General features: G+C 45.5%; 1 protein-coding gene across 1 annotated transcript in view; it reads left to right on the top strand.

The window, feature by feature from the left end:
* The window catches only part of STOML2 (stomatin like 2), a 144,527-nt gene that overhangs the window by 53,337 nt on the left and 64,865 nt on the right, over nt 1-26,325 (top strand). The window lies entirely within an intron of this gene.

Below are 26,325 nucleotides of genomic sequence, written 5' to 3' on the forward strand. Positions count from 1 at the left end.
TCTTTACTCCATGATAATGTAGTCCTCCCTCATCTGATGCTTCTAAGTCTCGATTTGTTTGTCTAAGTGCTCTCTCATGTCTTGCTACACTCTGTGTTGTCAGCTCCTCACTGTCTGTATTTACAATTTCAGTAGGGACGATATTAGTATTTTTGCTCACCGCAAAAGGAATGAAAACTGTTAGTCCTATCCAGAGTAATATCAGTATAACTATACTACATACACATACCATGCAGCATGTTTTGCAACGACTGCAACTAGGTCTACCATTCACGTTTGAATCAGACATTTTGGCTCAGAAGAAGTTTCTCGACCCCTCTTTGTGTCTTTACACCAGTAGCTTACTTTGTGCAAATTCACGGTGGCTCGTCTTCTTCTTCAGCAGAGTACTCAGGGACGGGTTCTCCGTCGCTTTCGTCAGTTATATCAAGATCTTCAAATTCTTCCAAAACAAGCGTCCATTCAGGAGACTTGTACTTTTTGTTTTGTCTCTTTATTCGATCACTCCTTCTTTTGGAGGTATCTTCTGGTTGTTCTGCTATGCGAGCACTTCTTCTTTCTTCTGCACGTTTTTCTTCTACTGTTTTTATTCTCAGTCTCAATTTCTTTATGTATACAGGCTCAATATGCATTCTTTTCTTAAGTCTTTTTGTTGGTACTGAGACCTCGTTCTCTTCTCTTGCCCTCTTGTTTTCATTAGTTTGTGGCAATTCTGTTTCAGTTTCTTCCTCTTCTATCTGACTATTTCCAGGGCTAGCATCTATTTCTTCTGCCTGGTTACTAATCTGGCCTTGTTCAGGAGAATTTTGTTTTTGCCTTTCAAATGTCTCTGTTTCTGTTTCCTGAACACTTTCTCCTAATCCTATCTGATCCTGTTCAAGCACTTCGATCTCTTGATTTTCTTCTGCTCGAACTATTACACTGTGTCTAGTCTGTCCCTTCTCGACATCAGGAGTCAATGGAGGAGTATCAATCACTTGTTCTGTCCCTGTCTGACCTTCTCCTTCCTCAGTTTTGATGTGAATCTCAAGATCCTGAGGTTCTTCGCCTGTGCCTTGCTTTTCCTCTCTAGTCCACTCTCTACCTTCCCAAAGTCGTTCGCTTGTTCTGATGGGGTCTTCGGTGAGATCAATCAATGGTATCCACTCCTCTGGCCATATGCTTGGCAGCTCGTCTTCAGCTACTTCTGGCTCAGCTTCTCGGACCCCTTCAGCAGGCTCGGCTCTTGGTAGTTTGTTATCAACTATTCCTGGGCCAACGTCTGCTGATCCCACGGCTTGACTGGTACTGGGCTGTACGTCGTCAGCTACTTCTGGTCTGGCTCCTGCAGAGTCCTCTGCTGGACGCCCTTCTTCTTCAGGCTCTCCGTCTGGTAATACCTTCTGGGTGTGGCTAGCGTGTATCCAATGTGGAACCCCTGCACACTTTACTGCTGTGGTTGTTACCAGGATCACCTGACGCTTCTCTCCCCACCTTGGCTCCAGGCAGCTCTTCCGAGTATGCTTCTTTATTTTTACCCAGTCTCCGGGAACCAGTTTGTGGAGAGGAGTCGTTGGATTGAGGATGGCGTCTTCTCCGATCTGGCGAGAGATAGAACGCACTTGGTCACCTAATCTCTTGCAGTATTCAAGCACCAAATCATCAGTAATACTCAACAGTTTGCTTCCTGGTACCCATGCTTGTCTCATCACTCTTCCCATCAGGATTTCATGGGGACTTAGGCCTGTCTTGCGGTCAGGAACACTTCGGAGTCCCATCAGGACCAAGGGCAGGGCCTTCACCCAAGTCATGCCAGATGCATCACACAGTTTTGCTAATCTGTTTTTGATAGTTCCGTTTACTTGTTCCACTATTCCAGAAGCCTCTGGACGGTACGCACAGTGAAGCTTTTGTGTGATTCCAAAGGCCTTACAGAGTTCGTCGATCACCTCATCCTGAAAATGTCGGCCTCTATCTGATTCAATAGTGACTGGAACCCCGAACCTAGGTATCAGTTCTTTTAGTAAACACTTAGCTACTGTCATTGCGTCATTTTGGGGAGTAGGGAAAGCTTCCACCCACTTTGAAAATAGGCAGACCATGACAAGGACATATCGCTTCCCTTCACAACGTGGCATGGTGATGAAATCAACTTGTATTCTCACAAAGGGACCCCCTGACCTCCCAATTTTCCCCAGTTCCACCGAAGTTCTTTTGCCAGCGTTCATCCTTTGACATGGCAGGCACCTCTGGCAGAGGGACTCTGCTACCTTCCTGAACTTTTTACTGTACCAAGTCTGTTGGAACACTAGAATCATGGCGTCCCTACCAATGTGTGATCCTTCATGTATCAATCTCGCCATTGTGCTAAGTAAGTGTCTAGGTAACACAGGCATACCAGTTGGGCCCAAGATGACACCATCCACACGTCTTGGTCTACACCCATCTTCCTTCCACTTCTCTCTCTCTTGCCAAGGTGCCGCCTGCTGCCACTCTTTCACTTCATCCCATGTAGGCACTTCTTCAAACACCTGAAGTTGGCAGCTGGTTCCTGGCCCCCCTCGTTTTGGATTTATGATATACCGATCTCTGGCGCACCATTGGGCCACTCGATCAGCAAAATCATTTCCCAGTGATACAGTGTCCATGTCTTTTTTATGAGCGACACACTTTACCACTGCCAGTTCCTTTGGTAACTGGATTGCCTCTAAAAGGTCTTGAACAACTTTTCCATTTCGAATAGGGGTACCTGATGAAGTCAGGAACTCCCTCTGTAGCCACAACTGGCCAAAGTCATGCACAACCCCATAACAGTACTGACTGTCAGTATACACTGTTATGCGTAGGTTTTTCCCAATTTTGCAAGCTTTTATCATAGCTATCAATTCGGCTACTTGTGCAGACTTTACGTCGAATAGATAACCTGCTTCTTCAATTTTTGTTAAGGAGACTACCGCATAGGCAGCACTCAGGCCTCCTTGTTCATGTCTTAGACATGAACCATCCACAAATAATTCCTTGTCATGCTCAGGCAATGGAGTTTCTTTAATGTCTGGGCGTGGTTTGGTGTTGAATTCTGTTAAATCAATGCAATCATGCTCATCATCCACCCCACCTTGCATATCCATTGGGTCGGGGAGTAAAGTGGCGGGGTTCAGAATACTGCACCTAACAATGTTTACATTTGCAGCACCCACAAGAATCCTTTCGTATTTAGTCAGCCGACTAGGGGTGAGGTACTGAGTTTTCGTTCTGGTCAGTAAAATTACCACTCCATGTGGAACATACACAGTTACAGGATGTCCCATGACAATGGACTCACTCTGCTCTAAACTTGCGCAAGTAGCAGCTACTGCTTTCAGACATCCTGGTAATCCAGCAGCCACTGGATCCAGGGTGGCAGAGAAATATGCCACAGGCCTTCTGGTCGTGCCATGTTCTTGTGTCAGGACTGACAACGCGCAATTATCGCGAGTGTCACAGAATAGAGCAAATTCCTTGGAATAGTCTGGCATTCCCAACGCAGGGGCTGTACACAGACAATCTCGCAATTTTGTGAAGGCTGTTAAGCTTTCATCATCCCATTCTACAATATCTGGTGTTCCTCTCTTGGTCATTTTTATCAAAGGCCTAGCTAGGACTGCAAATCCCAGAATCCATTGCCTGCAGTATCCTATCACTCCCAGGAACATTCTGATCTCTTTCTGAGTACGGGGTAACTGCATCTTTTGAATTATTCTCACCCTTTCTGATGTTACTTTCCTGACACCTTTCTCTATCTGGTGCCCCAGATATTTCACTGATTTTGCACAGAACTGTAATTTGTCAGGGGCCACTTTATGTCCCTTCTCACTCAGGTGATTCAGTAGGGCAATGGTGTCAATCACACAATCCCTATGACTTTTAGACGCCACCAAGAGGTCGTCTATGTATTGCACTAGGACAGAGTTCCCAGGTAAGACCAAAGTTTCCAAACATTTTTTCAAGATCTGATTAAAGATAGAGGTGCTCTCTGTGTACCCTTGAGGGACCCTGTTCCAGACATACACGTGACCATTGAAGGCAAATGAGAAAAGAAATTTGCTATCTGGATGCAAGGGAATGGAAAAGAATGCATGACACAGGTCTATCACAGTGAACCACTCAGCATCCCAGGGAATCTGATACAGAATCACTGCTGGGTTCGGGACAATAGGGCAGCAGGGGACCACTATCTTGTTTACCGTTCGTAGGTCCTGCACTACTCTGTACTTGCCACTAGGCTTCTTGATGCCCATAATCGGTGAGTTACATGGGCTACTCAATACTTCCTGTATGATGTTTCCTTCTAGTAATTTCTGTATTTCCAGGGTAACACCTGCTCTCACTTCTGCATTCATCCTGTAGGGTTTAGTATTGGGGTATACTGCATTGTCCTTGATTGCTATCTGTATGGGGTCCACGTTTTTCATTAACCCTACATCTTTCCCAGTAAAGTCCCATACTTCTGGCTTCACTGCTTCTTGGAGTTCTTTGGGCAAATCCTGCATAGTCATTCGTTTAATTTCTGAGTCAGGTCTGATTAACATTAATTTATAGATGCCATCTTCATCTGGGGTCTGAATTTCAACACCCTTTGGTGTGCAAAAGATGGTACAGTTCATTTTGCACAGCAAATCACATCCCAGTAAGTTCACTGGACTGGTGTCACAGACGACAAATCTATGCATTTCCTTAAAGTTTCCAATTGAGATCTCCATGGGCTTGGTAACAGGAGTACTAATCAATTGATTAGATACACCTACTACTTGGATGGCTTCTCCCGAGAGGGGTAGGTTTGGAACGTCCACTGTTCTCACAGTAGAACGGGTAGCACCAGTGTCCAACAGAAAAGTGACATCATTTCCGTCAACCTTTCCTTCAATGTATGGTCCGGACTGGTCTACCGGCAAGGAGGCGCCAAGTACGCACTCCTCGTCCTCCCCTCTCAGGCCCCGTCAGTACTGGTCATCACAAAGGAAGGTATCGTTTAACAAATACTGCGAAGTTGCTGCATTTCTGTTCTCATTGCTTTCCCAGACTTCTATCTCATCACCCTCTGTGACTCTTCCCTTATGTGCTTGCTTTGGAGCTCGGGACACCTGAATCGTTTTTACCTGTGGTTGAGTCTTTCTTGGTCTTTCTTTCTGCGTCTGTGGAGTTAAATCAGGTGTTTTGGGGTTATCGTCAGGCAAATAAGGACACTCGTTTCGCCAGTGTCCAATTTCTCCGCACTGGTGACAGGGACATTTCTTCATAGCCTCTTCTCTGCTCATTTTGGGCCGGGGCTTACCTCCTCCCCCACCCCCAGGACCTTGGTTCTGAGTGTTTTTGGCCATATTACTCAACTGTTTTTCCTGCTGTTCTGCGAGCTTCACTTGAGCCCACATAACCTTCTCTTTGAGGCCCTTTTTCTTTTCTGCCATCTTGTCCTCGCAGTACTTCGCGTACCGCAGGACCTCGTCTACCTTTTTGGTATGCCAACAGATTTTATTATCCTTTATCCACTGACAAATTTCGGGTCTTAAACCGTTTACAAACCTGTAAATGAAATGCGTCATATCCTTCATCTCGATGTTATCTATACCACTGTATGTTTTAAACACCTGCAACAGCCTTTCATAATAGGAGTGCACTGTCTCGTCTCTTTCCTGCGTTGTTCTATCTATCCTGGTCCAATCAGTTTCCTTTGCGGGCACCTTATTTTTCAAATGCTGAATTACTTGTTCGTATTTTTTCATCACTTCAATCGACGGCTCCCCTGTGTTAGAGTCCCTCGGGTACTCCTCACTAGGCCAGGCTATGGCTATTTTACACTCGGTCCATAGATCTACCGGGACCACAATATCGAAAAATCCATCCAGGTCTTTCCACAGGCATTTTTGCACCTTTACGAACCTTTCCACCTGCCGGTACCAGTCAACTGGTTTTTCGTGCAATTTCGGGAAATCGTTAGTAAAGGACACAATATCCTGTCTGGACCATGGAACGTGCACATACCTCCCACCTGGTACTTCGCGCATGGGGCATAACTGTTCGGGCTTGTCTACTTCTCTCAGAGTGAACTCAGGGGTCGTTTGTCTGGATCGAGCCTCATCTTTCTTTCGTGCCCACCTGCTTTTCCATTTTTCCACGTCTCCCCATTTTTGCAAAATTGCTAGCAGCTCTTTAATCTGCAACTTTTTCCCGGACACATTCAAGTTCTCTATATCTTTGTCTGAGAATTCAGCTCTGTAAGGTTTTTGCAAGGGCTTGGATCTTGAAATATCTACCCCCATACTAGCTGCAGTGTCTGTCAGCTTTTCGTGGAGCACTCTGGTACTTCTGGTAAGGCTTTTACACATAAGCAGCAACTCTTCTTCAGAGTAGGTATTTAATCTGTCCAATCCCACATTTCCTGCCATTAATTCCTCTATTTCTACCCTCAGTTTGTAGAGGTCTAAAGGTTTCGTTTGAGGAGTCTGTTCTTCTAATTCACGACTCCAATTTTCAATTTCTTCCGGAGTTACCAGAGAGACACTCCTAGTACCTGTCGTTGATTCTAATTTAATTTCTTTCGCATTAAAAGGATTTTGCCTCTTCTGCACTCCCTTCCTGGTCTGTTTGTTTGGCAGGTCCAAGAATACAACCTCGGACTCGCACTCACTGGACTGATCGTCTATCAGTAGGGGTTCCTGCCTTGGTGGGGCCATGATTGGGTTAATAACTGGAGAGTTTGGACTTCCCTGATTATTCCCATACAACGGAACCACTGGTCCGATTGTTACCGGAATAGTCAAAGCCTCAGGACTGTTATTTAACTGGGATATTTTCTGAATTATTTCTGTTCTCTGTCTAGCTAGGGCCTCTTGCTCCCTTTCATCTAGTACTCTTCCTAATGTCCGGTCAGGTATCATCTGTGGAGTCAGGTGAGGGGTAAGACTCGGGGCAGTAGGATGCGTTTCACTTGATCCTCCACCATAATTTGGTTTAGGGAACAAAGTTCCTGTGCCAAATGACCTGCGCTCTTCCCCATAGGGAGACTGTAAAAAGGGCATTCCTGAACTCAATGGTTTCTCTTCGTTTTCATAAAGAGGTCCGGGGAAAAAGGCTCTTTTACGGGAATATTTTTCCTCCGGGCTCACGGGCACTCTAGGATATATATCTCGTACCTCCGCGGGTCCGGGATTCTCAAAATAGGGCAGTACCTGACCACCTCCCCCCCTACTTAGGGATCTGTCCTCTTCCTTAATAGATGGACGCTGGGGATTCCCTCCTGTACTGGAAAGTCGGGCTCCCTCATTATAAGGGGGCGGACTTCTCGTAAAGATGTCATCTAATAATTCATCGTCTGACTCCCCAAGAGCTCCCCAATGCTTACACTTTTCTGTCTTTTTCTCTTCCCCCGAAGGGGTACATGCTGGCATCATGGGAAACAGACCCTCAACAATCATGCTCTGTCTCCACTGTTTCATCTTTTTATCCCTGGTCTCTTGTTTCAGCCTTGGGTACCACTTGGTCAGACCTTTGTCCATTCGGGGTTTCTCCCTTTCGAAAGCCTCAATCTCCCATTCCTCTAATGCCTCATACTGCGTTAGTCTCGGTCTGGGATGCAATTCATTCATTCGAGTCCTCAAATTAAATAAAATCCTACCATTGAAAGTACCGTCTAACGGAAAAGCCAATATTCCGTCATCTTTTGTGTACTTTACCCAATTTTCCAACCACACACAGGTATTGTACCCTCGATCAAACATCATGAATGAGGCGGGAGTATTGGGTGGTGGGACAATAACGCCCTCGCTGGACTTAATCGGTTTGTCCGTTTTGAAGTAATTCTTTACCTTATTTACAAGAGACATCTTTCTCTTAGTTCCGTACATAATATCGTATCTATTGGCTTTCCACTGATCCCTTTCAAACCCTTGGCTTCTTGGATCGGGTCTAGTCTCTGGACAATACGAGTGCCACATACGATTTCTACGCTTAACTTTGTTTACAAAGTTACCTTCAATCAGAACGCGTCTTGCAATTCCGCGCGACCAATGGGTGCACGCGTTCAAAATAGTTTCGACCAATGGGTGCGCGGCCCCTTCGTGAGACAGTTCTCACTCTTCGGCGCTCACCCCTCCTTTACAATTCCAGCCCCGCTACCCGCCCGCTGTTTCTACCAATCCCAGCGCGGCACGGAGTGACGTCAGAGACGCTTCGCGGCTGACTCCCTCCCTTCACAAGGTAACGGAAACTTTCTTTCTTTCTAAAGTGCTTAGTGCTCGGTTATTTTACAACGAATACACATTCGCCACAGTGCTCAAGTGTCTAGACAGAGAGTTATTTTACTGCAAGTAAACTACTTCCATTTACTTTTCACACGCTGCAGGTAAATCTCTTCCGCCTACCCTTCACTCTAGCATCGGTGAACCTGTTATTCCCCTAAACTCATCCACTTCTCCGGGATATATCCGAGTCTAAGGTTTCCCAGCGGACTCCTCTGCTTTCACCCAAGCTCCGATGAACCTGCTACTCTTCCGATGTGACCCTTACTAGGTTACGCCACTATGGGAATTTTGCCAATGAACCTCGTTACTAACATTTATTCACACATGTATTAAAAAAAACCCTAGTTAGTGCTTCCCGGTTGTACCTAACCTGCACCTAACTTTCCTTGAGCCTGCGACCTCAAGGCAAATGGATTCTATTCACCACTTTGCCATTCAATTCCCCGGGGAGTTCGGACAACACTGAACGAGACGGTTTACAAATGCATGGATTAATACATATAACAATATAAGAACAAGAATAACAATGATAAAACAATTCATAAATTTCAAAGCAGCGTATTCTCAAGAGAATGATCAGGTCCCTCGGAACGGCCGCTCTTGTAGCAGCATCAATATACTAGCAGCTACCGACTTGACTAACTAGTCCTACCTAACCTTTAACTAGTCCCTAACCATACCTCTGCTTACCAGAAAAACTGATAGAGCGCGCGAGGTCACCCAACCAATAATTTCGCCGCTTCCGGCCCATATATTTCAATTCACCATATACATTGACCGGGTGACTTCACGGGCTGCTACCAATTTGTGTGAATTCCCTACTGTAATTACTCAGTGTACCCGACTTACCATCCACTGACACGGGTACCTATGACCACAATGGATCAGGGAGCTAGCTGTAAAAGGAAAGGCAGCAAGATGCAACTCAAAATGACATTCAATACCTTTGTAAATGACCACGGACAACTGGAAGTTTTAAAGTCTTTATCTAAAGTTCGTTCTCAGTAAGCATTAGATTTACAAGGATAAGACAATCGATAATCAAGATAATGAAAAGTACATAACTATAGAGAAATAAAGTCAGGGTAATCATGGAAATGCAATATGTGCTGCAACAGGAAACACTATGCATTTAGGGCAAAAGTTCTTTAGACAGTTTAAGTAAGGACGTTCTAGACCATATCAGAAAATGACAAACTGCAATGCAAAATATGATTTCTAACAGATAGGGTAACATGGGAACACGTTATGAAAATATGCAAATGACTTTATGATTCAGTAGTTTGCGACAAAGAATGGAAAAATCAACATGTGCAAAGGTGTGTCTTTATTGAAGCAAAAGACAGAAAAATAGAAAGGTGCAAGTTTAAAGATTTCAGAGCAATATTTACCTAGACTGGTGTGGAAACCAAACCCTGGCCACGGGTCAGTTTAAGGACAGGAAACCCTCAAGGAAGGATACCCCTCAATGGACAGCAGGTGCAGAATGGACACCCAGGAAAGGACAGGAAACCCTCAGATTAGAAATCAGGACAGGACCTCAGGACAGGACAGGAAACCCTCAGGACAGGACCAGCACCCGCAGTTCGGAAGCAACGCCTGCGCTCCACCCTCTCTGCGGCTATCGATCAAGACCCCGATTGGGTCAGCGAACTCCCAGCAAAGTGCTTCGCCAGCACTTTAAGGTTCAGTAGAACCTTAGTCTATGGTCAATTTCGGACAGAGTACTCCGCAGTGCTCTGTATCTTCAGTCACCTATTGAGTGCGATGGGTCAGTGACAGGTCAGCTAAACCAGACAAGTCGGACAATTTCCCTAGGTGAACCCAGGGTAGATATACAGTTTGGGGACGGTGTACCACCCCCCAATGTTGCAAAGTGTCAGAATCCCTCAATTTGGATTGGTCCTAAGATAGGATTTGGGTAACACACCAATCAGAACAGACTATTTGGAGGCCTTATTTACATCTCTGGGCACCGCCTAGCAAGATTGGGGTTCCCATGAGAAAATTGCGCAGAATACAGTGAAAGAAATACATTTAGCAACATAATGGAACAATATCGTGATGCTGCGGGGCGAAGGTACAGCTTCCCAGGGTGGCTTCTGGTATCAACCTTCTTTGGCAGCAATTCAATGCCATGATGGCTCCTGGCGAGTCTGCGCACAAGTACCCTCCAAGATGGTCTCCCCAGCCCAGCACCCCTCCGAGTCGAGGATACATAAAAAGTAAGCGAAAACAAATTAATACATAGAAATAACGATATGAAAACACATCATTGGGTTTGTACTTTCAACTTATCACTAAATTTTATACTTATGCAGTCTAAATGTTAGCTACATATACACGGGCACAAGAGCAATGGCACGAGCAGTACCACGTTATTGCCAAAGCTATGTATTACGCATGCGCAACTATTTCCCTCCAAACCTGCAAACACGTCCGGACACGTGAGTGTGACTGACGCATGCGCAGGAGCTATTTCAAAGCACCGGCCATTTTTAGGACTCAAATTAATCGTATTAGAAATACACATAGGCAAGCTTCATTGATTTCGTTTCAAACATGAAATAAACGTTAGTAAGACGTACAATTTATTACTTGGTTATACATGGACGAGGTTCATGACAAAAGCAAGTCGCAAATGCGAAGCTTTGCTTCATCAGTACCATCCCAAACTTGCCTCAGTTGAGGAAGCGCAACTAGCCTGCCGCTGCACTAACCTTTCCATTGATGCTTGGGGAGGGTTTCCTCTAATGAAAATTTAAGAAAAATGTTAAGACCCACCAGTCCATTTTTAAAGCACAATTATTTGAATGTGTCCTAAAAGCAATAGGTTTTTTACACACAATGCGACAAGGGACTACCTTATTCATAGTACTACAAATGCCTTCACTTAGGCAAGGAATTCTAAATTGGTGTGTGGTCCGTTGTTTTGGCAATTTAAAAAAAAAAGTTTTATTGATTTTACTACATCTGTCTTAAAAAAAATTCTAGCATATAATCGACATTCGTTTTTACAGATCATATTCTACAGGTCCTCTGCTTTTCATTTTGTTCATAACCTACAATAACCAACTGTAACATTTCAAACTCCCAGGTGCTAATTTGAAAACCGGAGGGAAAGCGGTGCCCGACGCTGCAGCGCTGAACGAAAACAGACATCGTGGGCTGGAGATATCCTTGTCGCCGTTTCAGGGCCAGCGGCGAGGAAAAGCCGGGGCCTTGAGTATTGGAGCCTGCCGTTCCAGACGCCAATGGTGCTGGCGTGCCCCCTCCCCCATTTCCGGGGGAGGGGGGGGCGGTGGAGATCACAAGGCTCAACAACGCCTCAAAATGCCCTGAAATCATAGCGCTGCACCCCCTCACCCTGGCTTGGGGCCTGCGGCCTGAGCGCTGGGCCTGACGTGGCGGGGCCGGGTCTCTGCCATCGGACCAGCGAGATTTGGGCGGCCATCGGCGATGCGGTGCTGGACCCTGCAGCCGCGCAACAGTAGACTTGCTGGGGCTGGGGCCGTGGTGAGAGCGGCCTGGGGCCCTTTACCTGCACCCAGTGTGGCCTTATCCACTGCAGCGGAACTTCAAGGGACCGGCGGGCCGCTCTTGTGTCATCCTGGTAAGGCAGCAGAATCCGAGTGAAGGGCCTAGACTGTGAGGCTCGTGGCCCCTGATCCTGTGGCTTCACAGACCTTCTGTACAGGCCACTGGGGAACCCTAGGGGGGCCTGTACTTGTGTGGACAGATTGGGCACCCCTCACTTTTTGCACTCTAAAAGTGCCAGCCGCTGGGGGGCCCCTATACCACCCTCCTCGCATCCTTGCCGCCTTCTAGTTCCTCCATCTGAGCTACAGCAGCTGGCCTACGCCGAAGGGGGAACAGGGGCTCTTTGCGTTCTGAAACTCAACTTTCAGAAGCTTGCCACGCCGAGCCTGCTGTCCGTGACTGAGGAGGCCTTCACAACGCGTGGGGAGTGAGTGGACCGCTGCGAGAGACTGTTTAAAGTGCACAAATTGCAAGCAGCGTACTGGGCACCCATCTTCGGGTGACTTTTCGTTCATTGTCATGTGCTCGTTTTTTTGTGGGGGGGGATGGTGATTGACCCAGTGTACTCACCAACCAGTGCATCGTTGGCCTAACGCGCTAACACAGCCCTCATCATGTCCAACGCTAAAGGTGCAAAGACGTCCCAACAGAGCAGGCTTAATCGTTACACTTGTCCGAAGTCGGACCTACACGAACGGAAGAGAACAGGCGACAAACAACATAGTGGTGCAGAACAGGATCCCTCCGAACCCACAATGAAAGACTTAATGGCGGCAATAGCTTGGGTTCCCACATCCATTGACGCCCTATCATCTGAAGTGACACTGATCAGGGCTGACCTCACCAAAAATAGGGAAAAGGTCAAGCAGTTGGAGCTCACCACCGCCAGCCTTGTGGAAGACACTGCAATTGCAGACCGACGTCAAAGAGCTCCAAGCGTTCTGTAGGTTCACAGAAGATAAGCTGGACGACTATGAGGGGCGCTTAAGACGCAATATCATCCGCGTCCTTGGAGTGGCGAAGAAATCGGAGGGTCCCGCCGTAGACCTGTTCATTGAAAATCTGATTAGGACGAAACTGCAACCGAAGGGACTGTCCAAACTGTTTGTGATCGAAAGAGCACACAGAGTACCCGGAGGCCGTCCGAGGCCGGGAGCCCCACCCCGTCCGATACTGGCCCGGTTGCTGAATTATAGAGACAGGGACACCATTCTCCAAGCAGCCAGGGTTGCTCCTCCGGTCCAGCTGGACAATTCAGAAATGACCTTCTTTCCCGACTTCACTCGAGCAGTGTTGATGGGTCAACGCTCATTCCTGGATGTTAAACAACGGTTGCGGGAAAAAGGTCTTAAATACGCCATGCTCTTCCCCGCACGTTTACGTGTAGAGGCTTATGGAAAAACCAGATTCTTCGACTTGCTAGAGGTGGCATTTGACTGGCTGGACAGCTGGAGAACATCACCGGAGAGAAGCCCTAGCGACCATTGAAACGGAAAGTGTACTCTAAGCGGATGACTTTTGGTGGTTAAGGACCTCCTTTTCTCTCCATGGACTGTGGTCCGCCCGCAGTCTCTTGACACTCAAAGACACCGAACTGGGAACTAGAGTACTGAAGTACTATAATTGTTATTTGGATCTGCGAGGAGCCCTGCTGCTAGCTGCCCTGACCTGCCATGCCCTGCACTGCCGTGGGAGCCTATCTTGGACTTCAAAACTCGCGGGTTTAAAACTTTGGAGGGAGCCACTCCATCTGGGCACCTGTGTGTTTGCTGCTTGCTGTGGGGCGAGGGGCCCATAGAAAGACCGCACAGACGCTGCAGGGACTCCAAGTACCAGGAGTCCCTGCTTGACCTGGAACACCTGGTCCTGCGTTGAGCTGACAGCCCCGCCCACGGCCACCACCACACGGTAAAAAACGCTCAGATTCACAGCCTCATTGGGACTATAATTGTTATTTGGATCTGTGAGGAGCCCTGCTGCTAGCTGCCCTGCCCTGCACTGCCGTGGGAGCATATCTTGGACTTCAAAACTCGCCGCACCGGCTTTGCGGGTGCCGCTTCGCGGGTTTAAAACTTTGGAGGGAGCCACTCCATCTGGGCACCTGTGTGTGTTTGCTGCTTGCTGTGGGGCGAGGGGGCCATAGAAAGACTGCACCGACGCTGCAAGGACTCCAAGTACCAGGAGTCCCTGCTTGACCTGGAACACCTGGTCCTGCGTTGAGCTGACAGCCCCGCCCACGGCCACCACAAGTGGTATTTAACTGACAAAGACGCCCGCGGTGCGGGAGCGTCCCGTGAGAAGCCCGGGCAAAGGGCGGGCCGTCTGTGGCCAAACGAGGCTGGGCTGGGCCTATCCTCTTATCTTTTGGCCAGGACTGCTCGAACACTAATCCAGTAAGCAGTCATTTTCCCACAATTGTCAACGTGTGTTGTAAACACTGTCTGAGCACCTAACTGTTTAATACTAATTTAGCGGTCTAAAGTGGTTTAAATAGACTTATATCTTTATTAGCACGCACCATGACTTCACGTGTCTCTAAAGGAAAATCCTCATCGATAGGAGGGGTAAATAGAGGAACATTAGATAATTATATCACCAGGGCTACCTCAGAAATAGAAAGAGAAATCGTACTGGCCGAGTGACGGGCCGAGCGACGCCGCTCTGTTGAGCTTCTTAAACACAAGCGCTCATCTTTGGGTCCAATACAGCTAGTCACCTCACCACACACCAGCAAACAAACAGAAAACGAGGGGCACGATCTATCTAGCAATGATAGCATTCCACTACTCCTGCAAGATAGAACTTCCTCTATTGACATAAACAGTGAACCAAATACAAATGCCTCAGCTTCCTTTTCCAACTCGTTACTAGAGGTAGAAGTTCTAGCAGTGACGCTTCCACCTATAGTAGAGATCGCCCAAAAAGTGAATAAAATCCTTAAGAAACACACGAGTCCAAGAATCACCTCCAATAAAAAGAAGGAAGAGGGGGAGCGGACCTCAAAAAAATAAGATCAACCAAACCGATTTTGGCAAATCTTTTAAAGGCCCTTCAACTAATGCATCTATGACACCCATCTTAGTTACCCCCCAACACCACTCAATAAAAGAAATACCTAGCACCGATCTAATGGGAAGTATTGAACAACTAATTAGATCCCTCCTATTGCCTCTCATCGAGAGAGTAAAAAGAATGGCGCTACAATTGGGGTCCTTGGAACTAGCAATTGAAAAAAATACAGGGTTAATTAAGGACTTATTAAAGACTACTCCAGCGCCTTTAATTGCTGCATCACTCTCAAATTCCACTGCTCAAAAGGAAGTAAAAATAAATAAGCTAACTAATCCAAAACCGTATAGACCACAATCTCCTAAAATATCGCGGCAAAATGAAAACAATAAAACTAGGGCTAAGGAGGCACAGGTGGGAGGGAAACCTCATGCTTCAGGAAATGCTTCAAATTTTCCTGACCGTGAAAGTCTAGATGGAGTAAAACAGCCTAAGAGGCAGCAAGTAGAATTGCCACCAGAAGCAGTTCCGCTCGTGGTGATTCTCACGGGAGTTTCAGTACTAGAGGATGGGAAGAGAGAAGATTATTTTCAGCTAAAAAACAAAGTCATATATTGGCTACGACAGAACCGACCGCTTCCTCCAAACATAAATGGGGAAATTCTACATGTACGGCGTCTCCCTTGGCTGGGCCACAGAACAAAAGACACAGTGGGCGATATCATTAACTTTAGAGACTATAGAGCAGCTAGATATATTACAGAATGGTTCTCAGAAAATGGAAGCAATGGTATTATACCACGCGATTTGACCTACTTCTATCCCCGACCCTTACTGACAACTATAACAAATTCCAGGGCTCCATCCCGATATCAGGACGATCGTTTTAATCCCCCTATACCTGTTTATAACCGCTATGCGGCTCTCTCGGGTATGGAGGGAGTGGACTGACTTCATTTCCGGAGCACAGCGAAGGAAATCGTGGACAGCCCACAAAGAGTGTTGTCTACGAGTAGTGAGCCAAATCTTTACCATAATGTCCCTGATACTCATGCTAAATCTACACAGATCCAGGTTATAGCTACAGACTCGTCGGTTAACTCCATCGGGTTAAACCAGGTAAATCCTGTCCTTGTCCCACAACCGGACCTAAATCCTAAATCAACAAGCAAAACCACAATAGGTACTGCGGGATGCACTGGGAACGGAAACAAACCCCGTATCTCTGCCTTATTCTGGAACATAGCAGGACAACGATCAAAACTCGGGAGAGGAGTTGGCCTAACGGCTAGGGCGCTCGACCTCGGACCTGGGGATCTGGGTTCGAGTCTCGGTAACGACGCCAAACCCTCCTGTGATTCTGGGCAAATCACGTAATCTCCCCGTGTCTAAAAGTGTGTCCTCATGTAACGTAACTGGAAAATATGTAAAGCGCTCTGATACCTGATTCGGTTCGGGTCTAGTTCGCACTATATAAAACTCTGTCAAAAAAAAAAAAAAAAAAAAAAAAAAAAACTAATAAATGATGAATGGAAGGCCTTTATTCACAAGTTTGATATCTTAGCACTTCAGGAGACCTGGTCACTCGATGCGATTCATATAGAAGGGTTCAAAACCTATTTTTCACCTGCTCAACTTTCAACATCGGGCAGAGCAAAAGGAGGTTTAACTATTTATATCTCAAACCTCCTTAACACAATTGAAATAGTCCCTATTAAACTGGAGCCTAATTTTCAAATTCTTAGTTTAATTTTAAACAAAAGGGATAATTTCCTTATAGTAAACTTCTATAATAATCTCCCTGATGGAGACACAGTGATTTTGGTAACCTTGATCCGTTCCATATTATTATCCAATACAAGGAAGACAGCTAAAGAGGTGGTAATTATTTGGGGGGGGGGGGGGGGTTTAATCTGGGACAATGCCCAGTTGGTATTCGCAACATCTGTGGCATCGTCGACGAGAGTGATAACCCCATCTCACATTTTAAACACTCAACTTTAGGTAGTCATTTAAATGAAACCTTGTTTGAATTAGCTTTGGTACAAGCAAATAAACTGGACAACGAAGAGTCCCCAATGGCTCCTACATTTCATGGGAGAGGTCATCAAACCACTATAGATTACATCCTGGTCTCCAATGGAGAGAGGGTTATAGGTACAGTATTTACTAGACACACAATTGCACTAAGTGACCACTACCCACTTAGCATCTCTTTCACACTGTCCCATAACCCAAAAAGTAGTCTTGGCTCTATTTTGGCACAAAATAACATGATACTGAATAGGTTAAACGGATACGCGTTAAAATGGGGAAAAGCAGATCCTATAGTAATCACAAAGTCTGTGATATTACAGGCCTTCCCCTCCATTATGAAATGTCTAGCTCCAGACACATCAGAATTAGAAGTCATCTCTAGTTTTGGTATGATTATTAATGCTATAAACGAAGCCCTGTGGATAGAAATTAAATCCAAATCAAAGAAGAGGAAGGGATGGTTCAATCATAAGTGCACGGCTGCCTACTCAAAACTTAAAACTGCTCTAAGGAAATCAGTCAGGATCCCCCACAAGATAACAAGTCTAAGGAAAACATATAATTCCGCACTAAAGAACAGGAAAGCAGAGGTAAAGAAACTACTCTGGGACCAACTCCATGAAAGCTGCACCTATAAAAACACCGTCGCATTCTGGCAAGTGGTCAAGTCCCCCTTTCTAGTTGATAATACTGATCATCCAAAATTAGAGGTGGCAATAGATTAAAAGGATTGGGTTCACCACTTTTCTAGGATCTTTGCGATTGACCCAGAGGCTGTTAACCCACAGGATACCAACCCTCGAGACCACATAGATAGCCCCTATCCCATTGACCTAGAGTTCTCACTGGACCAGGTTGCTCTCGCTCTGAGAGCAAGTAAAAATGGGAAGGCACCGGGTCCAGATGTGTTCCCATCGATCTTTTTAAAGCTCAGATGGACCTCTGGACCCCCTTCTAACCAGAGTCCTGAATGCATCATGTGCAACAGGCCTTATGGAATCATGGTCCAAATCTGTACTAGTTCCTATTTTTTAAAAAGGGGATCGGGGGTCGGTAACCTGCTATCGCCCAATCTCCCTTTTAGACTCACTTGGCAAGGTGGCGGGTCGAGTCATTCTTGAGCATTTGCAGGATTGGGCGGACGATGGTAGAGTTATCTCAGATCTCCAGTACGGGTTCCGGCAGGGATTGGGGACTATTGATCAGGCCTTAAACCTGTCACACTTGATAGACAAGTACGTTCACATTAAAAGAGGAGACCTGTATATGGTTTATGTGGACTTATCGTCTGCGTTCGATTGTGTCTCCCGTTCCAAACCATCGAACCTGGTCAAGTTTTTGAGGGAACTCTATTCAAACGCTACAGCAAGGGTGCGTTACGGGTTGGGAGGAGAGCTAACAGCGGAGTTTCTAGTAGAAAAAGGGGTTAGGCAAGGCTGTCTCCTGGCCCCCTTCCTCTGTACATTATATACCAACGGATTGGAAAGAGAGATGATTAAGGGGTGCCAGGACCTTCCAGCAATGAATAACCGCTCAATTCCCGCGTTACTCTACGCAGACGACACTGTTATACTAGCTCGTACCCCCCTTGAACTCCAAAAGGGTTTGAATAGATATTCAACATTTATGGCAGGCCTTGACCTAAACATTAATATTAGTAAAACCTTTGTCATGAGGGCAGGCACTGGTCATAAACGTAAAATGAGGGACATCTACCTGAAGCAGGAAAAATTAGCGACCACACAGAAATACCCGTATCTGGGCATAATGATAGATCACAAACTATCCTGGAAACCGGCAGTAGAAACTAGGAAACTCTTTTTTTTTTATAAGAACTACTACAGCCCTTGTTAACTTTTCCAGGAAGTTGGGTAAGAGAGCTCCCCCTGAAATCATCATGATCTATAAAGCTAAATGCCTCTCTGTGGCATTATACGGGGCAGGTCTCTGGGGTTTCGTGGCCACGGATAGTATACAGAGGGTGGAAAACATCTTTGTGAGGTACCTTCTCTCGGTCCCTAAGAGCACGAGTACCTTTGCTTGTCACATAGAGCTGGGACTTTCCCATGTGACGGACTTAGCTAAAGTTGAACCCCTCTTATTATGGGGAAGAATCTGGACATCGGAAAAAGCAACCCTTACACAGTCTATTCTCTCCGATTGCCTAGCCATGGATAATGTTCATAAATCTAGGTGGTTGTCGTATGTAAAAAGGTTCTTTCACGATTTGGGTTGGAACACATATTATTATGACCCCTCCTTAATTCGTGAGGTTCCGAGGAAGGCACTACAGGCGAAATGTCTTGCACACCTTGAAGAACTGAGACTGACGAGTGAGGTCACGAAACCATCAGTTGTACACAGCTGATGATCCAAACGACAGTTGCTTTACAGCCCTACCTTACATATAACATCACGAGCTATGATCGTTCTCTTCTGGTTAGGTTTAGGATGAACCTTTTCCACCGACTGGTTGCATTCCCAACTCGAAACAACTGGGCTAAAGATCTTCCGTTTTGTCCTTGTGATGACACAGTCTACGCTGCACACTATTCTTTTTTGTAAATATCATAATGATTTTAGGAAAAAATGGCTTATTCCACTGCTACAGCAAACTGGTTATAGACAATGTCGCCCGGCACTACTTTTTCTGCAGCTCTTGGAGGGAGAACGGTTGGTCCTTATAATAGTTAATTTTCTCAAGTGTATTGTTCGTCACAGGATGAACTTAGACTGAATCTGCCCACCTCGGGGTCTGTGCAATCTTAAATATAAAAGGCGGTTTTTCGCCCTATAATGTTATAAACTCGTAAGTTTTAACTTATTTCTTTTGGATGCTGCTAATCACCTTAATTAAGCGACTGTAATTTGCAAAGGAAAAAGTCTCTATCTCTATTTTTTAAAACAGAAAGTTATCAAATTGATGGATTGATACTTCGGAGACTGGTTTCACATTTTAACTTATAAATATTGTATTTTTTAGCAAAATGTACGTTTTTTTATTGTATATAACTGTTTTACTGTATGCTTTTATGATTTTGCAACTTAAAATCGAAATAAAGCTTAATTATTAATTAATTAATACTGAAGTATCTAATATTTTGTATTTTGGCTTTCTACTTTATAATGCACCTAATCTATAACGGTAGGAAGGGGGGTTGATGGGGCACTAAGGCCTCCTCCCCCCATTTTTCTTTTAGTCATATTGTTGGGCGACAGGCATTCTGCATTTTCTTTTACTAATGGGCAGTTCTGAGCCCAGAGTGCAGGGAAGCAGGGTGGGGTTGTTTTTTCTTGTTTACTATTTTTTGCGTTATCTCGATGGTACAGTCCTAGTTTACAAAGCAATCTGTCACGCTCCACATGCAGGTCATGGGTACACAGCGGAACAAAGAAGTCAAAATCTTGAGTTGGAACGTTAACCGGTTGAGGGACAAAATTAAGAGTAGTGTGGTGTTCTAATATATCAAGAGACTTTCACCGGACATTGTATTGCTTCAGGAAACTCACCTTATAGGCAATGTATGCAAGGCAATGCACAGATGGGGATACTCAATGGTGGCACACGCAGGCTTTGCGTACAACTCGAGAGGGGCGGGTATAATGCAAAAGAAATCATTCCCTTTATCTATTACGTCCACCTATGTAGATGACCGAGGGAGATATGCTGGGGCTTTTGATAGGGTTACCAACTACATTCCGTTCCTTAATCCACATCTCACTGGAGGTTCCCATCCGATTTGGGCATATTGCTCTCTTCTAAGCTGATTGATAGCTACATTTTTTTTGCATTCAAAGTGGCACCTGGGAGGGCCGAACCATTACTTTAATGTCAATATATGCACCCCCAGGGCTACAATCCGTAACATTCACTGACCTCAGTGCTATTATACTTACACTGCCTGATGGGCACTTCGTGCTCGGCGGCGACTTCAACTCAGTTTTGTCGGGCTCGCTCGACAGACACCCTCCTCACACAATACCCCAGGCCGCTCACTCTTTTTCCAGTTTTTTTTTTAGAGGCGATGAGTTTAGTGGATGGATGGAGGCCTTATAATCCAGATAAGATTCAGCACACTTTCCACTCCAGGGCACACAACAGGCTTTCCCGTCTTGACTACATAATTGTCCCAGCTCCACAAGTCACAGCTATTCACGTGATCTGACATCTGGCCAGAGGTATTTCCGATCACTCCCCTCTATGGGGTTCACATGGTCCTTGATCATACACAAGTAGGACGCATCGCCCCTATAAATCCCTGGTACCTCAAAAATCCAAAAATACGTAAAGACCTGAACAAATCTATTGATGACTATTTCTTGGAAAATGAACATACCGTTGAGTCCCCTCAGGTGTTATAGGAAGCTTTTAAAACTGTGGTCCGAGGTCTAGCCCTCTCCCTAATAGCAGGAACAAAAAAGGACAGGCTTAAGGACATCTCTGATGCCGAACAAGAGATTTACCGTCTTGAACAAGATGTAAACTCTGACGCCACTCCTGAATCCCTTCACTCACTCAGCTTACGCCAGGATGAATACCAGGCTCTGGTCACTGACTGTGCCAAGATTTTGGGGCAGGACAGACTGGGCCGAATCTATGACTGGGGAGACAAAGCTGGAAAATTAATTGCCTGGCTTGATTAAAAAAAGAGCATGCTAGTAGGCTCGTTCCAGAACTTTGAGACGCTGACAGATCCCCAATAACGGACCCCCATGACATAGTCCATCATTTTGCAACCCACTTTCTGTCCATGTTGGTCCATTGCGCTGGGACACTTCCTGGTAGCCATGCGCTTTATAAATGCCTTTTCATTCATTCATTCACTTTCACACAGTCTACAGCTCGGTGGCACCCTAGACAGAATCAGACTCCTCAGACCTTATAAGAGATATCTCCCTTCCTACACTCTCAGATGCTGACTGAACATTAATGGATAGTGCCCTCACCACAGACGAAATAGCACTCTCGATACGAGCACTCCACCCGGGTAAAGCCCTTGGCCCAAAGGGAATCCCAATTGAACTGTATAAGCTCTGTCCTGATAATTTAGCCCCATATTTGAAATCCATGTATGAAGATAGCCTTGAACAGGGATCACTGCCCCTTGATCAGAGAATCGCCACTATTGTTACAAAACAGATTGCGCCTCCTACTGCCCTATTTCATTGCTGAATGCACAACCCGAAATCCTAGCTAAAGTAATTGCCAATAGACTAATCAAGGGAATAGGGGATTTAGTGCATCCTGATCAATCTGGATTTATGCCAAGAAAGAACACTGCTCTGAATCTGCGCAGATTGCACGGGGTGCTGGGAAGGGCATTGACTATACCTGAAGATGCAGTCCTAGTCTCCTTAGATGCCACTATGGAATTTGATACACTTGAATGGTCTTATTTTTTTGCCGTATTTGCAAAACAGGGATTTGGACCGGGTTACAGCCGATAGGTGTGCCTACTATATAGCATGCCTATGGCCCAAGTAGTCGTAAACAATAAAAAATCGGAGACCTTTACGCTTAGCCAAGGGACCAGTCACGGATGTATTCTCGCCCCTTTACTATTCGCTTTGGCCCTCGAACCCCTTGTAGCATCGATCCGTAAGAATGTAATGGTTCAAGGGTTCCGAAGGCCGGCAGACTGGGAAGACCGCATCTCTTTATATGTGGATTATATCCTTCTGTATCTCACATCCCCCAAGAGATCCCTAATTGCTGTTTTTGACATCCTAGACACTTTTGGCAGATATTCCGGATTCCTTGTTAACTGGCAAAAATCACTCCTATATGTCCCCGTGTATGGGTCCTCCTCCGCTACCCATGGACTGCCCCAGACCAATATACCTAGGCATATTTATTTCTCTCGACCACTCTGTCCGATATGCCCGTAACTTTGCCCCCCCCTGCAGAGACTCAAAAGTGACATCATGAATTGGAAGACACTTCCGCTCTCGCTATTAGGCAAGGCGGCCCTTTTTAAAATGATGTCCCTTCCCAGTTTCCTATATGCCCTACAAAATTGGGCCGATCCTGTCCCAAACTCTTATTTTAAAGAGATTGAAGTGCTACAGCGGGACCTTCTATGGGGTGGGAGACGGCACATTGCCTTACAAAAACTAACGCTCAGCTGGTATAACGGTGGTATCGGGATACTCAACATTAAAAAATACTACTGGGCAGCGCACCTTACGGCAATAAACCATAGCACTTACGGATGCCCTGACTACCCGAGATTCAATATGGACCGATGGCTCCTTCCGAACGGGACCTACACCCGTGCATTATACTCCAAACCAGACAGATACTCACTTACTGGTCCTACCAACCACACAGTTGAAATCGGGCACGCTGCAACCAAATCACTCGGCTGGAACAATAGATTGACTCTCGCCACTCCCTTATGGGACTCGCAAAAGTTAGGAGACTTGGAGAAACTCCAAGGGTTTCGACAAGTGGGACCTGATTGGCATCTCCCACATTAGGGACCTATGGAGCGCAGAGGACGTGAAGCCTTCTCATACTCTCCAGGGTCAATAATCCCTTGTGGATGCAGAGCGTTTTTGATACCTCCAAGTCCGGCACACACTACAGACAACTTTGCCCTGTAACTCCTCTCCACCAGATAGCTCCCCACTAGAGGACAGACTATTAGATGGTCACCTACCCGAAAAGGCTATTTCTCTTACCTACCGAAAGCTCATTAATAACTTAGATGACCCCTTACTGTCATTACGTGAGAAATTGACTGGAGATGGCATCGAATTAGACGACGAAAGCTGGCAGACGGCGATCTCCTCCCCCAAAACTGTTGCGATCCCGGCGCTGCTTCGCCTAGTGCAACTAAAGATACTGCACAGGATTTATATAACAAGTCCCCAATTGGTGCACATGGGTGGACTGACAGACCGGTCTTGTCGACGAGGGTGCACACAGATGGGCACATTCATGCACATTATTTGGCATTGTAAAACAATCCAGGAATACTGGCGTAAAATCCACACAGTCATGAGCGAAACATTGGAGGTCGAAGCTAAGCCAGAAGCGCCCAGGTGCCACCCAACATCTGGGAACCGACCGACCTTCACACACACACACACACACACACCACACAGTGGGTCACACTCGGCTGCATGATCGCCAAGAGGAACATAGCTCAGCTTTGGGGGTGCCTCACATGCACCCACGATTACTGATTGGGAAAAAGACCTTGATTGGTGTATGCTAAGAGAAAAGACTGTGTATATGGCCCGGGGTTGCCTCCGGAAATGGTCCAAGATATGGCCCCCCTAGAATACATACCTTGGTGACATTTGTACTCCTCCCCGTGACCTGGACAGCGATGACCCGCCCCGTGATTGTATTGTATTTATATGCATATTTGAATCCCCTGTACCCTCTTTATTGACCTTTGTAGCACTGTATCTGATGTTGAGTCTTTTTAATAAAAAGATTTACAAAAGAAAATCCACCTTGTCATCCAATAGTAAATAGATCTACAAATAGGCAGTGCCCTGCTGGCCTCTTGCACTACTACGGGCATCCCCCAATCTTCTATTTCTTTCGTCATCACGTTGGTTTGGTACGGATTTAAAAACATGACATTTAAAATACCTACTACCTTTGTCTCAATCCTTTTACTCGTTAAAATGACTGTCCAGTATTTTTTTTAATCTTTTAACTGGAATAAATGGGCATCCGTTCACTTGATTCTCAAAAGATAACCTCAGCTTCCTAGGACTGTCTTGAGCATAGTAATTTATAGCAATTGTTTAAAAAAAGAATGTTTATAGTTGCTCCCTCGAATGCATCAGTTAAAACAGATGCTGATGTTGCAGTAGAGCAAACCTAAATATGATCCATTATACTTTGTGGCTACTAAGAAAACCTCTGTACAGAACAACGTAAATACACAAAAACCAAAGGCCCCACCACTGGCAAATGTGATGAGTGCCATGCCCAGCATCCCAGCAGAGATCTTAAGATCTGGCATGGTTGACATAATGAAAGTCCTATTAGATATAAAATATAAATGGAAACATTTCTTAATAGTTTAATATTGTATTTCTTTTTATTAAAGATGTACAATAAGGTTATCAAACAAGCCCATCAGATAGACCCCGTCCCCCATCAACCCATTCAGTGTGAGACCAAAGTGAATCCTTAAACTCATGTAGTTTTCCATCACCAGTGTACCAGTTCCCCTCACTGATAAACCGCGTTTAGTCTGTAACTTGATCTGTTCCCTGTTAATTTGCCTGTGTGACCGCATACTTACCCAAGCCTTCTATCATTGAGGTCTTAAGTAGGTTAAATGCACTCCCATTACCCTCCAAAAGGTATGTAATTTTCTCCATTCGTACGCGGTGCTAGATTGAAGAGGTGTGGCGCCGCGGCTAGGGCGACTGACTCCGGAATCTGGGGATCACGGTTCGATCCCCGGCACCGGCGGCAGATTAGCCCAGCACCATGTGACTCTGGGCAATAGCTTGCTTAATCTTCCCGACGGCCCCCAGCGCCTAGAGACCCTTACGGGTGATTGTGCGCTTTACAAATGTGGATTATTATTATTATTATTATTATTGAAGGAAAACAAATCTTTTTTTAAGCTAGCACATTCTTCCCCATACACTTAGCGATCAACAGTTATTTTCTGCTGAAAGCAAATGAGTGGTTAGCCTCCCTTTCTTTGAAGCCCATGGAAAGCCACTGGGGACCTTAAGTGCTCTACCTCTCGTCCCATGCGGAGTGCAGTCTTAAACGTCTACTCTACTGCAAGTACAACTTCATACCAATAAAATCAAATGTTGGGTAGACCCACAAGATATGAGTCAAAGTGCTTTGCCTCCAGTATGTTTCTGTTTTCCTAGCATCCCACTTATGCAGTCAGTGGGGCGTAGGATATTACCAGTAGTGTACCATTTTAAAGATCCATTCTTTCTCCCTGGACTTTTCTTGCATCACATTAGCCCATCTAAATATTTTCTTCCAATTCTCATAATGGTTTTATCTGAAATCAAGAAGGCATTATGCAAGATTAAAGAAACGTTATTCGTTGATAACATCTCTGAAATGCAGACTGCTGTGATAGATACTTTGTTTAGTGGGATTGGTCGGGATTCATTATCCAACAGTTATCCAGAGCTGTGCGAGTCTTGCACAGAGATAAAGGTCTGTGGGGTCTTGTCTTGTATTCAATGCACTGTTTTACAGGCTGGGCGGGTTAGAGGACAGTTTGTCTCCATGCTTTGGTCTGAATTTAATGAGTGATGGTTGACTTAGGTTCATTATTAGGATTATGTTTTAGGGTTACCCAGAATGGACTGCATATTGGGGGTTATTTACAATTAATTGCAGATGTCTGTAACTGGGTTGGAATTGCAGTGCAGTGTAGAAGCTTGTCTCCATTGGAGAACTTTGAATTCATCATATGTTTCAGATCTCACCTTTTAACATAGGCCCTACTGAAGTGATATTTCCCCCTGCAAC

Source organism: Lissotriton helveticus, chromosome 2_1, assembly GCF_964261635.1.
Source record: "Lissotriton helveticus chromosome 2_1, aLisHel1.1, whole genome shotgun sequence".
Taxonomy (NCBI): domain Eukaryota; kingdom Metazoa; phylum Chordata; class Amphibia; order Caudata; family Salamandridae; genus Lissotriton; species Lissotriton helveticus.